This window comes from Mauremys mutica, chromosome 2, assembly GCF_020497125.1.
Source record: "Mauremys mutica isolate MM-2020 ecotype Southern chromosome 2, ASM2049712v1, whole genome shotgun sequence".
Classification (NCBI taxonomy): Eukaryota; Metazoa; Chordata; order Testudines; family Geoemydidae; genus Mauremys; species Mauremys mutica.
The window spans coordinates 55,007,949-55,015,009 of NC_059073.1; positions in this window are offsets into that span (position 1 = coordinate 55,007,949).

A 7,061-nucleotide genomic window follows, 5' to 3' on the forward strand; every position below is an offset into this window, starting at 1 on the left:
GCTCTCCTTTGCAAACCAAAAGGTGTTTTGTTTTTTCATCTCTCCACCTCATTGTACTGATCTTGATTTTTTTTAATGCTTTTTAGAAGAGCTCTGAAAAAATATGAACTGAGAAAATCCTTCATCTGATATTTTGTAGGTATGTACATCATATTAAAACATACCAAAAAAGGATAATCTATCATATGATATTTAGTCTCTTGTTTACCTTTCTAAATACTGAACTGCAGCACCCCTCTCCTTGCTTCAGTTTCATAGATCCAATCACACATCTGCAATTTGTTTGATTTGGTTTTGCTTTTCACAGATATTACATGTGTAAAGGTGAAAAGCTGAGCAGTTGAGAAAGGGTTGATGTTCTTCCACAAGGGTCATAAACAGTAGCCATTATGACCAAAAAGCTGTGAGCTCTGTAGATGGTAAAATAGATACTACTACTATAAGTCCAAACCCCTTGTTCTGCAAAACCCTGAACTTTGGGTGTATTTGGAATCCAAACTTAGATCCTGATCTGAATTTTGCAAATAGCCTTTATATTTATAATGGACTGAAGCAAAACGCTGGATTCAACACCCTTCCCCAAACATTCAGGCTAGGATTTCTAAAACTAGAGGCTGTGGTTAGGCTCCTTAATCCATATTAAGATACCTAACTATATGACCTGATTTTCAAAAGCACTGAGCACCCAGCAGAAGTCACAGACTGAATTCAAGTTCTTGCAGAAATCTGTGGGAGCTGCTGGATGGAAGTGCTTTGGAAAATCAGGTCATTCGTTTAGGAGTTTGAATATGGATTTAAGAGCCTAACTTTATGATCCTAGATTTGAAAATCCTGGGAAGGTTGAAATCTGGGACCAGGTCTGTTTTGTTTTTTGGCTTGAATCCATCTTAAGTACATCTATTTTGGAAACCAGAGAAAGAAATAGTCTGCTCACCTCTCCTTTTTCTCTCTTAAAAATCCAAAGAAAATGCAATTGTTTTGCTGGTTTGTATCCCATCCTAACCCTTCAATTGGCACAAGGCAGGAAACTCAGAGAGGCAGTAAGGACAAATCACTCTCTGCCCCACTCCCTGCCTGCCTGCCTGCATCCTATCCCAGCATTGTCTGTTCCTCTTTTCTCTTGGTCAGCCTCTCTGTCCCCCTCTTTTTCACTTCTCTATCAGCAGAGCAAAGCACAGAAAAGAAAAACCAGTGGCTGGTCCATGCCATCTGACTTGGGCTTGCAAGGCTTGGGCTGTGAGGCTGTTCTTCTGCTTTTGTTGACTTCCGGGCTGGAGCCTGAGCTCTGGGACCCTCCCATGTTGCAGAGTCCGAGAGCCCAGGCTCCAACTCAAGCTCACACGTCTACACAGCCATGAAACAGCCCCATAGCCTGAGCCCTGCAAGCCCAAATTGGCTGGCACGGGCCAGCCACAGGTGTCTAGTTGCTATGTAGACATACCCATGATGCTCTAATCTACTTTCCTGGGACTTCCTGAGAGGGGAACCTTCTTTTTCAATTTACATGTCTGTTTACCACAGCTAGCGTAGGTAACATATTGTTACCAAAATCCATTTGCCCAACAGTGCTTGTTGTGGGAGGTTATAGGCAACAGTGAATTATACGAAGATGGAAACTAGACAGCAAGGTACTTTCATCAATTAATTGCATTACCTTCGTGGGTTTGAACTATAACCTTAACACAGGCTTTGTTTGGACCACATGTATACAGCACTACTTGGAGTGTGTGATGCCTGCCCTCTTGGCCAACGCAACAGGATTTGATCCAGAGACCTCCAGAGCTAAAAGCATAAACTTCTATAACTTGAGCTAAAGAGCCAAGGTTCTGCACCAGCTCATATTCTCTGTGGATTGGCATAGACGGGACCAGTTACATACATTCACTGGGAGGTTACATATGCATTTAGGCTTGGGTTGGTGTCATCCTCATTTTCGTCATTGAATTTGAACATGACAATACTGAGCAAACACTATTAACTTTCTCTCGTCCTTTATTATCTTGTTTATTTAGATTGTAAGATCTTTGGGGAGGGGACTGACTTTTGTGTTTCATTAATACCTTTCACAATGGAGCCCTGATCTTGGTTGGGGCCATTAGACAATATTGTAATACTAATAACTAACTGCCGGTGGTTACCATGATGATTCTTCTTCCATTTTAGTAAACATAGAAAAATGTACTGGTTGCCATAATAGATCATGACTAGGGGCCTGATCATGCTCTAGCTAAAGTCAATGAGATTTTTGTCAATTAATTCTGTGGGAAGACTGGGGGCTAGTCTACATTAGAAGTGCACTGCTGTAGTATGTCTGGTGAAGACGCTTTATGTTGATGGGAGAGAGTTCTCTTGTCAGCATAATAAACCCCCCTCTGCGAGAGGCAGTATCTATGTCAGCAGGAGGAGCTTTCCCCCGGGCATAGTCCACACCGGCACTTGGATCAGTGTAACTTATGTCACTCAGTGGGGTAACTTATTCACGCCCCTTTGCGACGTAAGTTACGCTGACCTAATGTGTAGTGTAGGCAAGCTCTGAGCCTCAGAACAGAGGATCATGACTTCTGTTCATTTCTGTAGAAATGTTGGAAACTTCTAAGATGTGACAGTAAGGCATGTGAGGCTTTCTTTAGTGACAAAATGAGTGTCTTACATTGGTTTTAAGTTATAAATCAAACTAACCATTGCATCAGCAGTGGCTTTTGGTATTTTCTGTGTGTCCAGTATCTATTTCAGTTACATTATTGGGTTTAGATTGTTTTCCTCATATGTTCCATAGCAGATTTCTAACAGAAGGAAAGCTTTGTAAGGGGGAACTGCCTTCTTGGTACACCAGCCAGGCAAAACGTTTACATTCATAACCTGTTGAAACAAATCAAAACTGACTACTAATAATGCCTTCAAAAGTTACCCCCTTCCCAGTTAAAACTGACAAATTTGGGCAGAAGAGGATGCAATGTGTAGTCTGGTCACTTTTTGAATTGTAGAAATCCTAATTGTGCTTTCACTTCTGAACCTTCTCTCCCAGGGAGATGAATGGCTGATGCAAATAGTTGGAGCCCAAATTCATTTATATAGAAGACTGCTGTCCTCCTGGTACCTTTATATCTTTAGACAAGACTGCCCTTTCAATGAGGGTGACACTGAAGTGAGGAGACTAAGCACTTATCAGATTACATCGACACCGCATTTTGCAGAAAGAAGCACAAAAACACATAACTTAAAACTTTCCTTTGCTGTGACACCTACAAAAATTTTTGACAACAGTTAGGCTGCTAGTGTGAAGAGACCATTGCCCATCGTGCTGACCAATATTGTCTCATTGTCTATCTCCATCTATTATCTCTTGTCTTATACTTAGATTGTAAGCTTCTTGGGCCAGAGTCATCTTTTTGTTCTGTGACTATGCAGTACCGACCACAATGAGGTCCTAGTCCATGACTAGGACTCCTAAGCACTAGAGTAATAGAAACAATAATAACCAAATGACCTAGAGGAAGGTCCCACTAGATGGTACCATATTTGAGCTAGAAGAAGTTGCAAATAGTTAACCTGAGTTATGAAAAGAAATTACATGAACAGAAATAATGCTCACACCCAGAGGTCTAACTGACTAGACACCTGCTTCCCCTGAAGGCAATGGCAAAACACTTACTGAATTAAGTAGATATATGACCAGATTCCTTGTCTGTGTAACTACTTTGATACCTTCATGAAATTCATGGAGATAAGCCAATCCAAGCTGAGACCTCACATTCCAATTAAATGTTAGGTAAAGCTTTCTGAGACAGTGTAGCTTTTGCAGCAGTGACTTACACCAGGCCTCAAAGAAAAAACATTGCACTGGAATCCTTAGAACTTGGAAACCTTTGGACGAATCAGATTGTGATATTTGTCACTAGTATGATATGGGGACTCCTGTAACAGGATGTGAACCATGGGTTTTTTTTTATAATCAGGCAGCCTACAAAGCTATGTAGAGACTGGGAAACGCCTCATCTCAGCTTTGCACCCTGAGTAGCTAGTTCACCTCTTTAAAGGTGTGTTCCTTCCAATAATGCCCATAGTAAAATAGCCCTTTTCCTAGCCCACCTCTCTCCCTCCATTGAACGTCTGGCAAAGAGATTTAACATCATAACTTCTCCATCCAAACAGGAAGATGGATTCTCTTCTGCTTTCTGATGGAGAACAATCAAAGGCACCATCCTGTGGCACTGATGACACCTCACTTGAGAGTTACATCCTCCCTAGTTATTTTATCTCTTCCTCTGGTTAAAACCAGTTCTTGGTAGGAACTACAGTGAACAAAATAAATTGGAAAAGAGGAAACCAGCAGCTGCTATTATGCATCTAACTCCCTCACATAATGAAAGTGTTTATTTAGCTAGGGTAGGAGGCAGGTGAGTAGTTTGTTCGGTGGCACACATTTACCACAGGATTTTTCAAAATGATGTGCTACTGTTAATGCTTTTTAGCATTTATAGATGATGACAATATATTTCCCATTTCCCAAATTTTACTTGGAGTTAGGGCTTGTTGAAAATTTTTAGTCTAAACAGTTTTTGACAAAAAATAGGATATTCAACAAAATTACATTTTCCAGAAAATGTTGTCTACCTTCCACACAGAATTTTGACTTTTCTTAAACAAACAAGCAAACAAAAACAACATTATAGACATGCCAGTGTGGAACCATGTGCTCTTTCTCCTGTATTAGCTGTACTACCCAATCATACTTTATCTCCTTTGATGCAGTAGTCAGGTGGCACCCATGATATACTGCAGCATCTCAGCAAGAGAGGAGATGGTGGTCCATTGTGGGAAATGTAGTCCTGCCAGGGAGCCCAGCCCATAGAAGAAAGTAGGGGCAGCAGGCACTTGAATTACAATTCCCATGAGGCACTGTGGCATTTCTGAACTGAAATATTCAGTTGTCAGATGAAAGTTTTCAGTGTTTGGCTTTCGGATGAAAATTCTTGGTTTTTAATCTTTCACCAAAAAGTTGAAATTTTCCATAGGGAGAAAGACCAGTTTTCTGACTACCTATACTAGGAGTAAGCAGCAAAGAAGCAAAACCAAGCCATTACACTAGCCTTGTCAGTATGTGAATGCAAATCGCTGTCAGAAGATTTTACTGGAACTGCAAAGAATTAATAGCCAATGTGCAGTCCTGCAATCAGGACAATGAGTTGGCTTATCTAGCTTATCTCCTTTCAGCAGAGTCCTTCCTTGGATCTAGCACTGATTAATGCAGTGATCTCAGCAGAAATCTCTCAATCAGTAGAATTTTGTGTTTCAGCACTAGTCTCTGTTGTTTTTAATTGAATTAACTAGATCCATATTGTTTTATTTGCCTAAATCAATATATCTTGACTGTTATAACAGAAGATATTGAGTTTTCTTCAATTTCTTTTTCAATCTGACAAAACTAGTTGCCACTAATTCTTTATATTTTATGCCCTGCAGTTGTCTCATGTTTTCAATACGGCTTTTTATTCTGTAATTGTTATGAGGCACCAAGACTTTCATGATAACAACTCAGTCAATCATTACTTTAATGTATTGAGATTCACCTTTCTGCTTCTCATCATTCATAGATGTGCCCTTTGACCCTTCCTATTTTTATTCCTCATATATTATCCACACAGGATTGTTATTTCCCCCCCTAGTAAAGTTGTACTATATTTCTCTGAGCTGAATCACCTTTGTCATCTGTCAGCCTATTCTAGCAAGGGCTTTAATAAGGTGCACATGTGTGCAGGCTCTTTTGAAATTCATGCACACTCTTCCGAACTGCTGTCTGCCATGCTTCAGTTCATAATTCAATACTGTCATTACTCGAGTGTTTGCCCATTTGTCTGTGCATTTTCATTACAGCATCAGAACCCCAGAGTCTTTCTCTTTATGAATTTTGAGCTGGGAACTAGAGTGGGTTGAAATACAGGAGTTCCAGGTTGCACAAAGTCAACAATAGAGTGGATCAGAACACTTCGGGGGTTTCTGTGGAAAATTTCAATAACAACAACAAAAAGTTCATCTTCATCAAAACATTCAGAGGAAAATTTTTACTCTTCATTGAAAAAACCTTGTAAAATTTGGAGCCAAGAACTGACAAAACCAAAAGATTTTGTTGTTTATGCCTGAATAATCAAATTGTGGAGGAAAGCAGACACTTCCTGTGACAATGTAAGTTTAGTCAAAAAACCAATATTCCATTTGAAAAAAAGTTTTGATGGAAAATTTTCAACCAGCTTTTGTCAACATGTTTTTGTCCAGGTTTGGTTAAAGGAGTTCACTTTACGCTCCTACAGTTCCCCTTGGAGTCTTCAGTTTCAGACAAGATCTCAGTGAGAGTGGAGCTGGGGCCTGGCTAGGGCTGAACAAAACCTGAAGCCAGGGAACAGGAGCATGGCTTGGGGTCTGGCTTAAAATGGCCTGAAACTCACTCAAATATTGTTTGGACCTCTGCAAACCTTCACTTTGGCTTGGTTTCAGGCTCCATTAAGAAAGGCTTGTATAGCTCCACTTGCAATATTTCTCCTTCCTAGGTAAAAAGATCTCTGGGACAGCTGTGTGATGCTGTATGGACTATGGGAGACACTGTATGATATGATACCAATATTATAAAATTGCAAGGAATCTGACCAGATATGCCATGTAAGGTATCTGTGAAAATGTTATGATTTTGCTTCTATGTTTATATCACCTTTGTATTGTGAGTTATAGATATGTATGATATATCTATATTTCAAAACTTGTGCTGTGTGTGTCTCTAAGTGACACCCCAAGACAGAAGGGCATCAGCACTAAGCCTGCTTGATGGCCCATCAAGGGACATCAGCTGTACAATGGACCCATTGAGAGAAGGCAGGGGCTACATCTTATGAGGCCTTGGCTACACTTGCAAATTTGCAGCGCTGCAGCAGGGTGTGAAAACACACCCTCTCCAGCGCTGCAAATTGCAGCGCTGCAAAGCGCCAGTGTGGTCAAAGCCCCAGCGCTGGGAGCGCGGCTCCCAGCGCTGTACGTTATTCCCCACAGGGAGGTGGAGTACGGACAGCGCT